This window comes from Oculina patagonica, unplaced genomic scaffold (assembly GCF_052425735.1).
Source record: "Oculina patagonica isolate OP01 unplaced genomic scaffold, crgOcupat unplaced4, whole genome shotgun sequence".
In the NCBI taxonomy this organism is placed as follows: Eukaryota; Metazoa; Cnidaria; class Anthozoa; order Scleractinia; family Oculinidae; genus Oculina; species Oculina patagonica.
In genome coordinates, this window is record NW_027558254.1 from 87,894 (window position 1) to 108,542 (window position 20,649).

Consider the following 20,649-nt stretch of genomic DNA (forward strand, 5'->3'; position numbering starts at 1 on the left):
GCAGCCATATTTGCATTGGGTCTTTATTAATAATGGTAATAGGACTGAGTGGAGTCCAATTCGGTCTGTAATCATACGAGTGATTAACAAAATCGGACGACCGCGAAACGGGAGTCCGATTTGTTTAATCACGAGTATGGTTACAGACAGAATTGGACGACACGAAGTCCAGTTACCAATAAATCAAAACTATGACAAAATTTGAGAAACAAATTAAACTAATCTTCGGTTAATCGTTAAACTCCTTTATAAATATTGAAAAACATAACAGTCTACTCCACGAAATGCACAACAACAGCGCGCGCAAAATGACGCGTACTGTCCAATTACACAGGCATGACGCGTAAACTGTCCTATTACACTGTCCAATTACAAGCATGACGCGTTCGACGCGTACACTGTCCTATTAGTGCTCAAATCGGGCTGCTGATAACCAATTACCGATCGAAAATTTTGTTATAGTTTTGATTAAATAAAGAATTTTTTCTTCTTCTTTAATGCAGTTGTCGTGTTGGCTCAGAGTAGGATTAACAGTTTAGATTTCGAAGGTGCAGTTTTTTTTGCGATTGCATAAACTTGTTCCAACACCACGGACATGAATTATTCGCAAAGATCATCAATTTCTTTTTTTTTCCATCCGTTTAGCTTTTGACAGTTTTTTTTATCCTTCGCTCCACTGTTACTTTCGCTCCACTGTTACTTTAAAATAATTAACGTTGTGGTCTTGGTCAGCCGCAGGAACATTTTTTTTTTAATGTAACCCCCTTAGGATCCTATGGGTTGAACCCTCGCTGTAATATTTTCAACTTTTCAACTATTTCGGATAGTCTAAATAATTTGTCATAACTTTTCATGATGAAGAAAACTTAAGATTAGTAGAGCGAGGAATATTTACGATATATAATATTTATTTTCTTTCATTACTATCGTTTTGTTTAGGGCGAATTGAAATGTTCAGATCATTTTTAACAATAAAAGAAATATGAATTCAGTGTTCTCAAAAATTGCTACGACAAGTAACTAAACTAAATTGCGCAAATCAGGGGGGAGGGAAGAAACGAGGTCTGGGACCGAGTAGCGATGCTCTCACAACTTGCAAAGCGATCAATTCACGATGTAGTCAGCGGTTTTTGGACGATGATGCAACAGGCAATCTTTTCCCGCGAAATGGAAGCTGCTGTCGTGGAATCACTTATTATAAAGGGGTTCAATTCTCTTAACTAAAAATCTAAAAGCAGCGTGTTTAAATCCAAAAATTTCGTCATCGTCGTGTAGTTTTAAGAACGCAGAATTTTGTGATGCCGTGCTACTTTTCAGTGCTGAAATGCAAATGTTTGACATGTTTGTACCACGATTTTCAACTGGCCCACATGGGGATTGTAAATGAAGGAAAACAAAGAAAGACCAAGTCAACAAACAACCTCAAACAATAGAGCAAGAACAATAGCTCCGACCAGCGCGGGAATATTCGATCGACACGTTTTCATTACCATTCCCGTGATGGTTTTATTTCATAACAAACACCACATATTGACACCAAGAACCTTTCCGGAGAAATTTTCGCTGCTTTAAAGACAAAACTTAGAAATTCTTTTTTATTACTACATTATATAAAAAAATCGAACTCTCTCACTGGTCCCATGTTGTTTTTGTTTTGGCAAGTTCACAAAGAAAGGAGCTGCTCATGCGCCTTAGAGACATCCGCTGACTACCGCCCCGATGATTGCTTTGCAAGTTGTGAGAGCATCGCTCAGATTTCATATAAGAGAATGTATGGGAAGTTGCTCCCCCCCCCCCCCCTGGCGCAAATACTCGTGTTAGACTCCGAATCACCGGCAACTCGTCCCCAGGTCTTTGCAGTGCGTACGTACATAGGGTCGGGCAGGCATGTGATAAGCAATTTTTTCGGCTCGATTATTTTACCAAATTTTCTTTGGTGTGGGACTTATATGATCAGGGTTGAGATGACTCTCCATACCAGCATAGTTAGGCTCTCAAAACAAAATTAAATTACTGAAGAAGACCTTATGAAATGAAATATCACATACCTTGTCGACTGTGTTTTATCATAATTGTACCCACCAACTTCTAATAATGGTGTTAGTCAAACTTGCTACCCATCGATATGTCGGGGACTGTAATTGAGGTGCACAATAAGCATGCTTCCAAGTGCACCTGTTGAAAGAGCGGTTCATAGTAACCCGCACTAAGGTGGGGACAGGTTCAATCGGATTTGGTCTTTAATAGACTTACTTTAGTCGGATCGACGTAAGATTTGTACACCCGTTCTTGCTTATTAATGAAATCAATATTGCCATGACAACCTTAATCAGTAAAATATAATTTTACGTGATCTAGATTATATCACAGTATTAAAAGAAATTCCCATGTTTAGCATTGCTATGCTAATGAAGGGCACTAAATAAACGGTAGCCCATTTCACGGTTAATTTTTTCTTCATTTGCATTAGTAGTAATTACTAAATGATCCGCAACTTGTATGTAAGGCAATTTCGGGCAATTCAAATTGCTTCGCAACGACGATGAATTTTAAAGCAAAATAAATTAGAAAAGGTTACCGTGAAAAGGGCTATCGTAGAGCCACCGTCTGTTTGCTAACGGAGCATGCTTACCTTTCGATTGTATAACTCCCAAACAAATGCCAGGATTCCCATGTAATTTACCTACAACTTCTGACGTCTAATACCAGATGGACAGATTATTCCCTCGGATAGACAGATATATGTTCTCTCGAAGCGTCCCCAGCCATTCTGAATTTTCTCTCCCCACCACAAAGAACGAAATGGGACGTCTCAGGAGGCCTTCCTGGCAGAAACTCCTATTTTCCCATCACGCCTACTCCCTTCCTCCTCCCTCGCGCGCCCATTACAGCAAATTCGCGCGGACATTTTCTCTTGCATGTGCTGTTTGTGCCATAAGGATATTTACCTGGCGATGCGAGTTTTTGTCAGTGGCCAGGGCTCATTTACATGGAAAGAGGACGATCCTAGCACTGGGATTATCCTCCTTTCATGTCAAATGGAATGATCCCAGTGCTAGGATCATCCGAGCGCCATGTGTTTTCAGCTTTCAGTTCACATGTGAAGGGTTGCATTTAGCCCTAAAGGCTTGGCCAAACGGAAACTCAAGAAGACGCAAGTTAAAAAGTGGTGTTTACTTGCGTCTCCTTTTGGCCTTGACTTGCGTGTACTTGCGTTGACTTGCGTTCACTTAGGTCGAGATAAAATTTGCACGCAAGTTTTTTACAGTTTGGCCACCCAACGCGTCAACGCAAGTTTTGCTGCTTAAATTACTTCAAATACTGAATTGCAGCGCGTGTAGTTGCATTTTAATGGCTTTTTTGACAACTTGCGGGCACTTTCGAGCCCGTTTGGCCACCCAACGTAAGTTTGTACGCAAGTTCAAGTTGCAACTACTTGAACTTGCACTACTTGAATTAGGATCATTTCAATTAACATGAAAGAAGGATGATCCTAATGCAAGGATCATCTTCTTTCCATGTAAATAGGCCCTATAAAGAAGAGAACAGAAATTCCTTCTTCGCCCGCCCCCGATGGTGGTGAGGGGCCTGGGGAGGACTTCAGAGGATTCTAGTCACGCGATGATCAAGATCACGCACGGCATACAGCAACAAAATTTGCTGAAGGAGGAAGCTCCAAAATACATTGGTAAGTGAAGCACGATAAGTCTATTTTGTAGTCTTTTTTCTTTGGAATGCTGCTTCCGAATTCAAAGCTTATTCATTTTATATTTTTAATCATGTTAATTATATTATCTATAGTAGCTAGCATTTTAATATTGTATATATTTTAATTAATTTAGATTTTAGTTTTTAATTTCGTGAAATAACTGTAAACTAGCCGTAAAGCTAAGATTATTTCACGCTAATAAAGTATCTATCTATCTATCTATCTATTATTTTTTTTTATCTATCTATCTATCTATCTATCTATCTATCTATCTATCTATCTATCTATCTATCTATCTATCTATCTATCTATCTATCTATCTATCTATCTATCTATCTATCTATCTATCTATCTATCTATCTATCTATCTATCTATCTATCTATCTATCTATCTATCTATCTATCTATCTATCTATCTATCTATCTATCTATCTATCTATCTATCTATCTATCTATCTATCTATCTATCTATCTATCTATCTATCTATCTATCTATCTATCTATCTATCTATCTATCTATCTATCTATCTATCTATCTATCTATCTATCTATCTATCTATCTATCTATCTATCTATCTATCTATCTATCTATCTATCTATCTATCTATCTATCTATCTATCTATCTATCTATCTATCTATCTATCTATCTATCTATCTATCTATCTATCTATCTATCTATCTATCTATCTATCTATCTATCTATCTATCTATCTATCTATCTATCTATCTATCTATCTATCTATCTATCTATCTATCTATCTATCTATCTATCTATCTATCTATCTATCTATCTATCTATCTATCTATCTATCTATCTATCTATCTATCTATCTATCTATCTATCTATCTATCTATCTATCTATCTATCTATCTATACAACATTATTATGTTAAAGACGCTAGATGAGCCAGAACGTACGTGTTAAAATAGACTAAATTTATGTCCGGTACCTATTTAGGTTTCGCTGAATAATTTTCGTTTTTCTGTTTATTTTGTTCGCTTATTCTTTGATGAACAAGAGTTCTCATATTTAACATGAGAAAATAAAGACAATGAAGACAGAACGGCTTTTTAAACGAGGCGCTTTATAGGAATCTTTGCGAATCGCCTGTTCTTCGCTTTGCATCCGATTGCTCAATATTTCCCAGATATCAAATGTTTACATAATTATGTTTCGGTGTGAAACTCAATTGTAGTACTATTACCCATTCTGCGATTTTTAAAGAAACACTGAAGGAAGGTAAAGCAACTTTATTTTGCAGGGCTTGTGTTCCTGAAACTCACAGACTTCTCACAGCAATCTTCCGTCGACATGTCGAGTTTCTCTTCCGCTTTCACTTTCATTCGGGGAAATCCCTCCCACGCTTGAAGTTTCCAGAACGTAATGCAACCAAGAAAAGCAAGAGGAGCAAAGTAAATCGCAATAAAACAAGAACTTCTTAGAAGTTTTAAACGCGCTTACAAAAAAATTACCGTAATTGTGCTCATTTTAAAAATCACCAAAAACATTACGCGATTTGTTAGCATCACAATTGTTCAATTGTCACGCGAGTTGTCACAATTGCCACATAATCCGAGGTTTACGTTGTTGCCGTTCAGATTTCTGATAAATCAAAGACTGTCGTCCTTTCAACAGTTCAATATAATAAAAATAAGTATAGTTAACTCTAAATAAGCTAAACAAAGACCGAAATGTTCGTAAAGTTTCCATTGGTAAGGGATTTATAGCTTTTCAACATTGCGTGACCCATGGTCTGTCCGAGCGAAGAGATAGTTGCGTGAATGACGTAAGGTTTGTATTTACAAAAATAGCTTGGAGATGTCTATTGCTGGTTTTCACTGTCACGCAATCAAAAAATAAATTCGAAACCATTCAACTACAGAAGCTATGAATTTCAAATATTATAGACGATAAATAGATAAACAATTTCTCCAAGTTTCAGGTCTGTGCGGTGTACCGTTCGCGAGTTATTTGCCGAACCTTTCCACGCAAATTTATAAAGCTTAGTATGGAGATGCCATAACTGTGTCCTTCCGAGGGACACAAATATGGCCGCCGTGATGTCAGAGAAACCAACTGGAACTCAATTCTGTTTACAACAGCGGCAATCTTTGGCTCATGAGCTAGTACAGTTTCATATAAACACCACTTTTTATATCTAAACTGTTCAATCTGCTGAAAATGGAAAGGAAAGGCCTTTTTTCAAACAAAACAGCTTTGTCACGGCACTCAGCTTGATGTCACATACGACGGAGAACGCAAATATTCAAAATGCTCTGTTTAAAAAACCTTAATCTGGAAATGTGCAAAAAGATATATTTTTGGTTTATCTTACGTCTAATGACAACGAAAATTTAGTAGGCCCAGTGAAAATACTGTTGTTGTAAGTTTATTTGTGTTTTGTGTTTTATGGCAGTTTGTCTCGGCCGTCAGCTGTCAATACTGCTGTTACAACGTAGCTAAAACATGGATTGCAAGAACATACTAAATAAATTTAATTTATTTTTGTAGAAAATACACCATATTTACTAAATTCTATGAATTTATGCTCCAAAAAGTGCTTAAATTTGCTAATTATGTCGTGGAAGTGCTCGTTTAAAATATTATGCTTTTTTGCTCCAATTATGCCAAAAATTATGCTAGCGCAGTCGTTTACGATTGAGTCCCGACACTTTGGCATACCCTTGGCATGGCGCAATGTCATAAAACATAAATAGACGAACTTACTCTTTCTTTACAAGCAACAAGAGATAAAGGAACAGAATCACTCTTTGTTGGACCATTTCCACCGACAAAATGTAAACTACAAATTTATTTACCGTATTTATTCGATTAAGCGCCCTGGGCGCTTATTAAATTTTTGGACCTTGAGGGTGGGCGCTTATTCGAGGCTGGGCGCTTATTAAATTTTCACCATTTTTAGCTAGTAGTACGTTTAGTTTTTAAGAAAACAATGTGTAATAACAAAACGTGCAGGTGTACGAAAGCTGAATATTAAATGTTGATTGAAAGTTTCAGTAAAACACTAAAAAACCCTCGGTCTTCGGAATAGTCTCTTAGTCAATTTAATCTCAACTACAACAATAATCAAATTTCCTCTTGTGGTCTCATTTTAGGGGGTGGGGGTGGGCTCTTGTTTGAGGCTGGGCGCTTATTAACTTTTCCTACCTACAGAGTGGGCGCTTATTTGAGGTGGGCGCTTAATCGAATAAATACGGTAACTATCCTTTGTACTAACGAAGAAGTATCAAATCGCCATGACATGCCATTGTATCACTTTTACCTTCTCTCGTTCTGTCTAGTTGCGCCAGAAACAATGGAAGAACTTTACTTAATCGCCGTTTAGGTTTATTACCCAGGGTTCAGGATATTGGGAGTCATTTTTACAGTCACGAGAAGCACATCTTTTAGTCGTGGCCATTCTGCTTGTACACTACCCATTATACAAGTATGTTCGCCAGATCCCGGGGGCGCACTCCGATCCCCTTTATGGCCTATATGGAGACGTGCCGCTGGATAGGGTATGGTTTTTGACTCCTCCACCCCTGAACAGGGTATATAATCTCAAGCTCCTTTGTCCTAAACAGGGCCTGAATCTGTCCCAGACAGGGTATGGCTGCAAGACTGTAGTCGAGTATTTACGATATTTTTGCTTTCGATCCAATGAAAAGCATTATTTTATTTGGTGGGATCGGTGTTCGCATTTCAATTGGTCGAACGTCAAACGTAAATGATTATCGATGTTGTCGTTTGTCCTAAATAGGGTCTTAAAATATGGGGTGTTGTCCTACACAGGGTAGGTATTTTAAGGTTTTATTGTCCTAAACAGGGTCAGGGTTTCAAACCTCCAGCGGCACCCCTATACCAAAACATAGGTCAAGTACCCCTCCCCCCCCCCCCCCCAAAAAAAAAAAAAAAAAAAAAAAAACACCCGGGCGGCAGATGTCCGAAATTTCGAACTTTGTCTACCTCAAAAGTCACGTGACACTGCGTGACACTACACGTGAAATCTAAAGCCGAAGTGGTGAATTACCGTTTTGCAATGTGAATATTCTGTACTCGCTGATTCAAACACTTGAATGCCACAAAAATGTACATTTTCTGCTAAATAGAGCGCAGAAACCAGTTAATGAGTGATTTAGTAGCACAGCTCCTGTAAAGTAAAATGTTTGTAAAAACTTCAGTAGGTCAATGATTCATATGTGTGATTCAAAGCACAGCCTAAGAGTTGGTGGAGTGAGTCTGCTCACCGACACGACCAAACTACGAGCAGAGCAAGAATGATTCTAGCCTGCGAGAGCAGACGCATTTCCGGCCGTCGCTTCTCTCCGCCGACAAATAGAAAAATATTTTTCGGCGGAGAGAAGCGACGGCCGGAAATGCGTCTGCTCTCGCAGGCTAGAATAATTCTCGTCCCATAGCCCTTTTGTTTCTCTTAGCCGGCTGAGCGTTGGCACGAGAAAACGAAGAGCATTGGGGACTCCATTCTCGTCCCCATAGCCCTTTCGTTTCTCTTAGCCGGCTGTGCCTTGGCACGAGGAAACTAAGGGCTCTGGGGACACAGAATTTCCAGTCCTAGATTCTGGGACTTCCGGTCTTCATGTATGCAGCCATGACGTTTCAAGAGAATGTATGAGAGAGTCGTAACGTTTTCAACTTCCGTTTAGGAATTCTTTGTTCCAAACAGCCAATCAAAAAAAATCGAATTAATTCAAAAAACCCACGTCCCCAGAGCCTTCCGTTTTCCCCTGCCAAGCAGGCTAAGAGAAACGAAAGGGCTATGGGAACAAGAATGAGCATGAACCACACAGGGCGGTTAACAAACAAATACATACTCATTGTAAATTCAAGTGTCGATGGAATTAGGTATATCAAACACAAGAGATATTCAGTTTTTTCAACATTTGCAAACACCGAAAAGAAAAGTAATTTCTGTTGTCACAAGCGTTAAACAGGAATCGATCCCTTGCCCTTCTGCAAACTGGTTGGTCTCACACTGCGCAGTAGAGTATGTCTGACCACACCCTCGTACCCAGGGTCTTCGTTCCCTTTGACCAGACAAGGAACGAAGACTCGAGGTACGAGAATGGTCTGACCAAATTCAAGGTGTCTGAAACTGTTTCGAGTATATGATGTATTTTTCTTAATAAAAATCGAATGCCCTAAAATAGGATTTCAGGGATTCGGACACCAACATGTTTGAAACTTTCGATCTCGAAGATTTTTTGGAGATTTTGACTGAAGTGGTAAGCCAATGTTTCATATAAAAGCCAATGTTCCCCGTACTTTATGACCGGTACCTAAAGAGCAGAGGAATAAATTGGAGAAATCTATGCTAATTTGGTTACAATTTTCTCGATCATTCAATTTATTTTTTTATAGCGCAAAAAACAAAAACAAATGTTACTTTACTAAGGAAGTACTTTCTTACAATACACTGCTTATACTTATATACTACTTTGCAGTTTGCTACTGTGCTTAATCTCCAAAAAAAACCGTGTCCTTTGCAGATGGTCTGACGTTTGGTCCGACTAGACTGTTTCAGAAAGGGACTACTTGGATTTTACCCTGCTACCAATATCATTGAAGGATCTTGCAGACATTTGAATGCCTGACAATGACATTTTCTTCTGAGCAACTGAACTTTTTCAAGCTTTCTACTGTCGTGCTAGATGAGTTCCCAGACGTCCTGCGTAAAGTCTTTGTCCTATGTGGGACAACCGTGTCGCTACTACACCTGGTGTAGCAAAATGGGACGACTCTGTAACGGTTCTAAACCTTTTTCTTGGAAAAGAGGGTGGTGTGAAGAAAGTACCAACTCTGAATAAGTCTTTCAAGGAGTGGGACTGTACAGCTTTGTTCAAAGCCACTCTATTTGCTCAAACCTTTTCTATGCCAGACGGAACTGGAGGTTTTAGCACGTTGGACAGGCTCTATGTGAGACCACGTGGTTTATCAACTGGGAGATTTCACCACTCGGTTATCAGCCTCACTGGCAACACAGCTGAGACGTTTGCCTTGGCGTTGGATCAGCTTCGCTTGCTGCGAAATACGCTTTGCCACCAAATCAACACCCAAAAGATCGACAAGGCTACCTTTGATCATAATATATTGTTGGCAAAGGATGCCTTTAATGCACTTGGACAAGACACCACGAGGATTGATGACATTGGAAAGCTGGGCGAAGAGGACTTTCCCACAGAAAGGCTTCAGCAAGTTGAGGACGAGTTGAAGAGGGAAAAAGATGCTGCCGTGAAATTTAAACAGATCGACGATCATCTTGTTAACATCGAGTCACAAGTGGAGGATGTCGGCTCTGACGTGAAAGATGTAAAAAGTGACGTGACAGTTGTGAAGACACAAGTGGACGATGTCGGATCTGACGTAAAAGATGTGAAAAGTGACGTAACAGATGTGAAGACACAAGTGGACGATGTCGGGTCTGACGTGAAAGATGTAAAAAGTGATGTAGCAGATGTGAAGACACAAGTGGACGATGTCGGGTCTGACGTGAAAGATGTAAAAAGTGACGTAACAGATTTGAAGAAAAAAGTGGAAGATGTCGTGTCTGACGTGAAAGATGTGAAGTCAGTACTGAAGGAATTAAAGGCAGACATGAAAAGAGCAAACCAAGAGGAAGGTAAGCTTTAATTTGCAGTGATTAGTGATGACTTAACCTGGTCTCCTCATTTTGAGTGAAAGAAAAATCGCGCGAATGGCTTCCCAAAGCGCTAGAAAAATGAAATAAGGAGACCAGGTAATGTTTCAAGCTTTATTTAAGCTTTCCAAAGGAAGATGAGATATTTTCAATGTATTTTTAAATCCATACAAACGCTCATTAAATATGTTCAATTTTAAATCCATGAACTCTTATAGTGCGCTTTGGTCACCTGTGGAAGGACTAGAATCTCATCCACAGGAGAGTAGAAATACTCCTAGTCACTTCATGTTACTGAAACCAGGATAAGCTCTGGCCTAATGGGCCACTAGGCTCGAACGCAGACTTTACCTTGCCCTTACCTTCTAATTTTTAGTTGTCTTGTGTATGTCTGCTCCATGTGAAATAAATCAGCCAATGGATTATGTTAAAACAATTATTACTGCTTGCTCTTGGGTTCTATCGAATTTGATAGTTGATGCGGGTGAAGATAGAAACAACGGGCCCCGTCGCGGTCAAGTGTAGAATGCTGTCAGTGAAGAGACGGGGGCTGATAACTGTTTTCAAAAATTTACAGACCTTATACTTTGATGGGTCAGTACTCAAACACTTTATCAACTACTTTTACAGAAATGGTATGAAACAAATGCTCAATCATTGGCCGATAAGTTGTGATCATTTTCTTGACATAAGTGTTTACCATAGTAACAATATAACCTGTTCAGAACACCCTTAAGAGGCTGTATCTGTAATAGTGGTCTGCCCGATCTGGCTTGTTAAATAGATTTCGCTCTTTTCTAGTGTGTTGCAAGACTTTCATGTACTTATACTAAAAACACAATTCACTTGACCGGATCATTAATTTTTTTCGAGTTTTTTAGGATTTTCGGTTCACCCGAACGAGCACTTGTAACGACCACTGTCAAGGCTTAAATTTACCACAACTTTGAAAATTAATTAAAAAAGAACTAACAACTTCTGTACCAAACAAACACTACAGCCTGTTAAATTATGTCTTTTTAATTTATCACACCAACTTTCACGAACATTGAGCTCGAATCAAGCTAGCAGCAAAACATTAACGACACCCCTATCACACACCTTGATGAAACACTTGAAAACGGCTCAGATTCAAACTTTATTTTTGAAAAAGTGCGGCGGTCTACTTCAATCAAACCAACGCAGCCGAAAAGTAGATGTAATAGAAAATGTTCCTATCGAAAAAAACCTTTTGGTATCGTCTTAATGAAATATTTACAGCTGTGTAAACTTGCCCAATTTCGAAGATCTTCATGTTTGCAGCCATTTTGAGGGACTCGTCAGGACGAGGAGTTTCATCAACTGGCCTTGCAGACATACCTAACACCATCAGAAATAAACAAAGATTAGATATAAATGCAGTGCAGTTCAACTGAAAGAGAATTAGCCTGAATTTCAGACATCCCTCCTTGGTCGCCTACTCCCAGAAGAGACGTCTGAACACATTTGGCTCTAATGCCGTCCGGTGACGTCACTACCCGAAAACCGGGTAGTGATCTTGATTGGTTGATTTAAAAATTATTTGCATAATTATGTGAAATTATGACTGAATTTTACCGCGCGAGAATAGTAATTTTAAAACGTTTGGAAAGAGTTCGAAAGATTTCACCTTCCCAGAAATGAATTTACTAGTCATTTACCTTGAGTTTATTACTTTATTAGTTTATCTACGGATGAAGAATAGTAATGGAAACCGGTAGGTTTTAAGCTGGCGGCATTCGTCGCTTCGACATGCAGTGTTTTGCCAAATTTATACGTACATGTATTCTTGTTTTGTCTGACAACAAAGCCACTCGACGCTTATGTCCTGCAGCCTCGATGAGCCAGTGATTTCTGAACTCAGTTCCCACGGTCAAGTAGGATATTTTTGTATTGAATTCCGTTTCTTGATGCCTCTGTAACCGTCTAAATTGATTCATTTAAGTACTCACGAGTGTGTTGTATTTGTCCGCTGCGTCACATATTATATTTTGATCGCTAGATAATTAACTGAGATAAAGCAAATCAGTTCAGATTAAATCGGTTCCGTAAAAGAATATAGCCTGCAGTCGATTAAAACCTCATTCATTTGTCGCAAGTCTTCAATAGTTTACTATTAAAACAATTTGTTGCCCTGTAATCCTTTATTGAAGCGATTTTTCTTTCACAATTTCATGGCCTCGACAGAAACTTTTCCGCATGAATTAAAACCAAAGTGTAGTGACGTCACCGGACGGCATTAGAGCCAAATGTGTTCAGACGTCTCTTCTGGGAGTAGGCGACCAAGGAGGGATGTCTGAAATTCAGGCTAAAAGAGAATAAATCGTGTTTAAAAATGGAAGCTCGACTTACATTTCAACGATTTCTAAGGGCGTAAGGTCATTCTTGTTCGAATTTCGCTTGATGATTCCACAACAAATAACAATATTTGACACGCAGACTTTGACTGAATGTAGCGTTTGAATCAGTTAAAGCTAGTAACCTCGTGCTTTCCCTTCTTTACCGGCGTACAGCGAAGTTGTTTTCACGACAAAACAGCAAGCATCAGGTAAAGAAGACCAAACTGACATGTTTATCGATTGGTCGGTTATATACTTCATGTATGGAGTACCGTTGTGTACCGTATGTGTACCGTATAGTGCCTCATACATGAAGTAGTGACCGACAGGCCGTTTATTCAGCTGTTTCTTCGACGTTCAACGTTTTGCGATGGAAAATCTTTGCTGTACGCCAGTAAGGAAGGAAAAGCACAAAGTTACTACCTTTAGCTGATTCATAGGTTACATTAAGTCGAAGTTTGTATGTCAAATATTGTTATTTCTAGTGGAATCATCGAGCATAATTCCAATAGTAACAACCGTACGTCCGTAGACGTCCGTAACAGTCAAAATGTAAGTCGAGCTTCCATTTTTAAACACGATTTATTCTCTTTCAGTTGAACTGCACTGCATTTATATCTAATCTTTGTTTATTTCTGATGGTGTTAGGTATGTCTGCGAGGCCAGTTGATGAAACTCCTCGTCCTGACGAGTCCCTCAAAATGGCTGCAAACATGAAGATCTTCGAAATTGGGCAAGTTTACACAGCTGTAAATATTTCATTAAGACGATACCAAAAGGTTTTTTTCGATAGGAACATTTTCTATTACATCTACTTTTCGGCTGCGTTGGTGTGATTGAAGTAGACCGCCTCACTTTTTCAAAAATAAAGTTTGAATCTGAGCCGTTTTCAAGTGTTTCATCAAGGTGTGTGATAGGGGTGTCATTAATGTTTTGCTGCTAGCTTGATTCGAGCTCAATGTTCGTGAAAGTTGGTGTGATAAATTAAAAAGACATAATTTAACAGGCTGTAGTGTTTGTTTGGTACAGAAGTTGTTAGTTCTTTTTTAATTAATTTTCAAAGTTGTGGTAAATTTAAGCCTTGACAGTGGTCGTTACAAGTGCTCGTTCGGGTGAACTGAAAATCCTTAAAAACTCGAAAAAAATTAATGATCCGGTCAAGTGAATTGTGTTTTTAGTATAAGTACATGAAAGTCTTGCAACACACTAGAAAAGAGCGAAATCTATTTAACAAGCCAGATCGGGCAGACCACTATTACAGATACAGCCTCTTTAAAAATGTTGCTTTCATGGCTAATACTTGAAAATGAGGTCCGTTAGCCCATTTTTTGTTGTTGAGTTATGATCAGCATGCCATGATATAACTTTTGGCATGGTTTAAGGTCGCGGGGGACACCTTAGGCTTATCATTATGCATTTATTTAAAGCGTATGCACGAAGTTCAACGACTGACATCGAGAACTTTACGACGAGATATTTGCATAAAAAAATATGAGCACGCGGGCGTGATTTGATTTGTTTGCGTCTCTAATTGTTTGTCTCTTTGAAAACGCATTGGTCTCATCATAAAAGCGTGGAATATAATTACCATAATTACCATTTTGAAACCGTTTTTTGATCGGGACACCTTCGGAAATCTCAAAGTTGGACTTTTCCGACAATTTTGTGGCAGAGAATACAGCGCGGATATAGAACTTCATGAGCTGCCCCTTCAGAGAGGTAAACTAGGAATACTGTAGTGTGTCATAACAGAGGCGGAATTTTAAAAGAGCGCTTTTAGAAAGAGTTAGAAGGCATTCAATTAAAATTTGCGCATTTAAACCGCCATAACTTGCTGGAAAACTTTAAATTAAAAAATCCGCTTCTGTTATGACACTCTAGAGATATTGACTGATTGGTGTTTGACAAGATCACAGTGTGCTGTCTCCTACTCGTTCTACAAACTCTGCCACGAAATCATGTTCTTCCCAAGTTGGCAGTATCGTGGCTATAACATCGCCGTAGGTACAATCTACCAAATAAAAGATGACATACATAATCTTTTAATCATTTCTTTATGTCTCTGTAAAATTTGAGCTTAATCGCATTCATAACAGCCGAGGAATAAGCGTTTTAAAAGATGCAGGTCAAGCAAAATTTCGCTTCATGAATTTATTCATGCTGTATATATCCCCCGCGACCTTAAAGAAATTCTGTCAGAGCGGTTCAGAGCCACCTTAAGGAGGCCTAGGGTGGTTGTTTTGAACTTAAAAATTATGTAGGAAGCCAATGTTCGATTTTTGCTAAAATACACCATAATGATCAAATATCACCAAAGTTTTATTTTTTGCTGGTCATTAAGTCACAAAGGTTACCATAGCAACGATTGACGTTTTCTTTTGTTTTTAAACAAGCTTGATTTTCTCGAAATCTAGATTGACTCTTAGTATTAATTTTTTGATATGTTAAAGTTTAGTAGATTGACTAACTTTTGACGAAATTTTAGAAAAATCTGTAAGAGCGTTTTAGAATAAATCAAGAATGAAGTTTTTTGTAACTTTTCGTAGTTTCCTAAATTTGGCAGTCGATATATTTTAAAAAAAGCAAAGCAAAAACTCTCTCGCTTTTAGTTAATGGTCTTTGATGGTGTAAATACTTATATTTTATTTTGAATGACTGCGTTCAAATACTACGAAACAATTTAAAAGTGCCTATTTCACATTAACACGGGATTTTTCTGAAAACTACATTCTTGATTTACTTGGAAATGCTCTTACAGGTTTTTCTAAATTTTCGTCAACAGTTAGTCAATCTACTAAACTTGAACATATCAAAAATTAATACTAAGAGTTAATCTAGATTTAGAGAAAATTAGGCTTGTTTGAAAACAAAAGAAAATGTCAATGGTTGCTATGGTAACCTTTGTGACTAAGTGGCCAGTAATAAGTTAAACTTTGGTCATACTTGATCATTGTAGTGTATTTTGGCTAAAAGACTACATCGAGCCTCCTTAATATTTTGAAAATTTAAGGTGGTTTTGAACCGCTTTGACAGAATTTCTTTAAACTTTGCCAAAAGTTGTATCGTGACATGCTGATCATAATTCAACAATAAAAGTGGGTTCACTGACCTCATTTTCAAGTTATAAGCACTGAAAGCTAAAACTAAGGGTGTTTTAAACAAGTTATACTTTCTCTATGGCAACCGATAATGTCAAGAAAATGATCACAGCTTGTCGACCAATGATTGAGCATTTGTTTCATACCGTAAGTGAAATAGGAACGAATAAAAAATTGTAGTAATGACCTATCAAAGTATAAGGACTAGAAAATGCTTAAAACCGTTATCAGCCACCTTAAGAATCGTTAGGTCAGAAGACAATCTAATTCCGAGGTGATTGTTCCTGTTACAAAAGGTAATATTTCTTGCACTGAGCTTGCAACCCTTCGCTTCGGTGACAGCCAAGTTGTAAGATCGACAAGTATTCACTGTCATAAAGCTCTCGGTTATAAGGCATCATTTAACCTATTTGCTTTTATTTAAGGTCCATCAGTTCCCGTCTCGTGCATACCAGATAAAATACCGCATTTTGTTGGCCGCCAGGAAGAGTGTGCAGCAGTCTTAAATCATTTAACAAATGGAGACACTCGACTGGTTGATGTCTGGGGTCCACCGGGATTTGGAAAGACGTCAGTGGCTGTTAAAGTGGCCCATCACTTGAAAGAGATGAAGATTCCAGTCTACTTTACATCCCTTCGCGGAATGAAAAGTAAAGACGATCTAGTGTCAAAGCTTTTAAGTATATTTACAGACGCTAAACAGGCGTCTTATGTTTCACCCTCTGATTGGCTCATCCAAAGTTTACAACAACTGAAGAATCCGTTTGTCCTAATTTTGGATAATGCTGACGACTTACTGGAATCTGGAGATTCCAAAGTGAAAGAAGACGTGCTCGGATTCACGAAGGAGATTCTTGACCAATGCAGTCAAATCAAGCTTCTTCTCACAACTCGTGAATCTCTAGACTATCTCAGCCATAAGCTTTCCATCCATCAAGAAAGAGTTGGTGTACTGGATGGAGTATCGTCTGGCAGCTTAGTAAAGTCCCAAGTGCCAGCTGTCTCAGACGATGACTGCAGTTCCATAGTAAAGTTATGTGGACAAGTTCCTTTGGCAATGCGATTGATGTGTAGTATCATGATGGAAGAAAATGTTTCAATTACTGAGCTCATAGAAGAATTGAAGGTTTCGCCTCTTGTTGAGGTTTTGGACAATGAACATTTTTCCGATGATGCTCGACTGAAAACCATAATCAACAAATCATTTGAAAGACTTAATTCCCAGGAGAGAGATGCGTTTGTGTCACTGGCTGTTTTTCCTAGCAGCTTTGGAGTGCCGGAGGCTACGGCTGTTTTGGATTTGAAGACAGTCCGACCGACCAAGAAAGTGATCGGATCACTGAAACGAAAATCTTTAATAGATTGTAGTGAAGATGGTGAATCCTTCACAATTCATTCACTTTTGCGATCCTTCATTGACGAAAGAAGAATAGCTAACCAGAAAATTCAAACCATGTTTCATGCAGCACAACTTCGCTTCTACGACTATCAGATCACTAGTTTAGGTGAGGCTAATGAAAAATTTCTAACAGGTTATTCTGATAGAGCAGTTCAAGATTTTTTGGGTCAGCGGGAAAGCATCCTGCTGTCCCTTCTAAATGGAGCAAATGACGACGCCCTCTACCCCAAAGTTGCAGAAGTATTGTCGAAGGCCGAGTCCTTTTTTGATTTTGTACTGTCCAATGAAAAAGAGTTATTCGACACGGTTTACTGCATCGCAGTAAAAGAAGCAAAGGAAAGGCAACGTCACGACGATGAATGCAACTTGCTTGCTGCCAAGTCGTTTGGCTCCTTGGATTGGTGTAGCGTAAAACCTCAAAGCTGGGACGAGTCCTTAATAGCTGGTATTCGTGATTCTACTGATAGATGTCCAGCGAAGCGTTTATGCTATTTTGGCATTCACCAGCTGCTATGTGAAAAAATGGACGACGGCATATCGTCTCTCAGAAGTTCTGTAAATCGTCTGAATAGTACTAATTGCGACGAAAAATTTCTTAAGGTACTTACCTGTCATGTACTTGCAGTGTGTTACAGAAAGAAAGGTGACAAGGAAAACGCATCTTAGTTTGAAACTTTGTGTAGCAATGAGAGTAACTCTACATCATTGAGTCCTGTGGTTCGCAGTGTTTTCTTACGAGACAGCTCTTCAGCTGATGAACCGACAGATTTGGCCAGTATTGTCGAGCAAGATGTTTCCTTTTTTCTATTTTTGGCTAAAACATTAGCTGCGCTTTACAGGAAGTTGGAGTTTGGAAAGCAGGCGAAGACTGAACTATCTTTGATGACCCGTTATTTTGTTGGACTGTACAAAGTTTTTCTTCCATTATCTGGCAAAGGAATTCTCCATTTTGTGATACTAGAGGCTTGTTGCAATGTGCTATATAGTTTGAGGTGTTTTAAGGAAGCAGCGGAAGGCTTTCAAATTATAACTGACAAACTTGAAAAGACACCAGGAAACTGGCCTGACGAATTCAAGGCTCAGAATTTCTTATTTCGCGGCTTAACTCTGAAGGAACTGAAAGACCATGAGGCAGCTTTCTACTGTTTAAAGAAATCTTTGGACATTAGAAGGCGACTTTTACAAGAAAACAAGGACACAACGCACGGCAACAACGTGGTCAGAGAGACTATCGACTTACTTGAGCGATGTTTGAAAATGCAAGAAAATCTCGATGGCAGTACTTTTGGTCACACTAACGATTTCAAAGTCATCTGCGAAGAAATTAAAAGCGATCTAAAGGCCATGGAAAAGTATTGTGGCGTGAACCTCGCTGAAATCGCAACAAATTACAACCAGCTTGGTGATTGCTATTGGCTTATGGATGACAGCAGTGGAGCCCTTGAGTCATATCAGCAGGCTCTAAAGATAAGGGAAGAGTACGTGGGCGATTCCGAAGACAAAGTATCATGTCTACTGAATATAGGAGCTGTGTATTCCAGAATGAATCGGAACGCTGAGGCTGGGAAGGCATTCCAAAGTGCTTTGAATCTGAGAAAATCGTTGGGGATTGAGGATCATGCGGATACCGCTTCTATTTACCATGCCCTTGGGGCGAACCACCTTACACAGGGTGAGTTGAGTGAAGCTCTTAATGCACATCGACAGGGCTTGCAGCTTAGAAAGAAACATCTAGGTCATCACGCCCTCGCATCTCAAAGCTTCAATGAAACAGGATGTGCGTCACGGTATTATCGGATGGGCGAGTATGAAGCTGCCAGAGAACATTTTCAGAACGCTGCCGATTTAGCAAAAACGTTTCTCGGCGACCATGAAGAAACTGCCTCTGCGTTTCGCAATCTAAGTGAAGCGTATCTTCAAATAGGGAACTACAGGGGAGCTCTTGATGCTTGTCGTCAAGCTAGGAACATAAGATCGAAGGTATTAGGTGAACACGTGGATACAGCTGAAAGCCTTCACAATTTTGGAGTCATATGTTTTATGATGCGTGATTTTAAAAGAGCTGTAAGGTCCCTTGGGAGGGCGTCAGCGTTGAGATCAAAACTTCTTGGTGACCACTTGGACACAGCACTGAGCTATCACTGCCTTGGTGAAGCGCAGATGTCCATGGGTGACTTCAGCGGTGCCATGGAATCTTTGAGGAAAGCTTTGAGTATCCAAGGAAAAGAAAAGCATTCAGACGCCGCCGTAACTTCAGAGCTGCTTAACTAATCCTATAAAGGCCAGTTGGTTAAATACGAATTAGCGTCTCAGAAATAGACCTTTTTTGCTTGGGAGGTTTGTTGCTGCATTTCAGACCATTTATAATGATATTGTCGAGAAGCCTTGTTTGTTTGTTTTTTACATTTTCAAGAGTGATTTTTGGATGGACAAAACCTGAACAATTCTGTAAACTAAGAATATCACTTGGTCTGAAATGGGAAAACAAGCAACTAGCGGAGATCTGTTCAAAAACGCACAGTGAGAATACCTGCAGAAAGATCGTGTGAACACTGCGTTGACTGATCAGTATGATCTATCCGAGGCAGCCAGAAGTCTAGAAATATGCTATTGAATGCTTTCTGGGCTCTGAAACGTTTCCCAATCGTCAAAAAGGGAGGTTTTTTAGAAGTTTGTTGCTGTGGTCTAAAACGGAATGTAACTAAAGCGCCAAACGTGCGTAAGCCAATCATGCATAATTGGTTTTGCCTCTAATTGGTCGCCAAAATAAACAGCATGTTTACTCCGATTGGTTTTCAGGTTGCACAAGCTAAATCTGTTTGTTTACGTGAACAACATAACGTTAACTAATCTTGTTAAGCGGGCAAAAAGTAACGTTTTGTTCAAATTGTAACTTTAATTTGAATTGTAGCGTTTTTCATAAGTTGACCGGGTGTTACTAAACTGAGGATCAGCAGACCGCGAAACCTGCAGAACCCATAATTTAATGTAATGTGTAATGTTAGGGATATTTTTTTTTAGATTTTATTTTAGTTTTATTTTTTACACAAAATTATGGGTTCCGCAGGTTCTGCGGTCTGGCTGATCCTCAAATTAGTAACACCCAGTTAATCCTAGTTATTATGAAATTATTTTTCATAAAATTACATCATCTGATTATCTGTATAATGCAGTTGTCATGTTGGTGAGACCAATAAAATTATACAAGAAATAAAGTAGATTCTACCTTCAATATAATTACCTTATTATAGGAATATAACGAGGCATTTTAAGAACGCGAACAGAATTTACGCGTAATAAAATTAACGCGAATTTAGGAAAAGGTCTGGTCAAATGCTTATCGTAAAAACGTTAACATACGTAAAATTAACGCGAATTTCTGCAATTCGCGTTAATAACATGTATCGTTAATTTCCTATAGTAAGG

The 20,649-nt window shown here is 38.9% G+C and overlaps 1 long non-coding RNA gene and 1 pseudogene across 1 annotated transcript; both read left to right on the forward strand.

Moving 5' to 3' along the window:
* The window catches only part of LOC144640647 (uncharacterized), a 43,556-nt pseudogene extending 22,944 nt beyond the window's left edge, over positions 1-20,612 (forward strand).
* On the forward strand, positions 13,106-13,850 carry LOC144640652 (uncharacterized). The gene is made up of 2 exons (XR_013568422.1): positions 13,106-13,278; positions 13,375-13,850. It is a non-coding gene; the product is annotated as an uncharacterized LOC144640652 (long non-coding RNA).
* Positions 20,613-20,649: the final 37 nt, after the last annotated feature.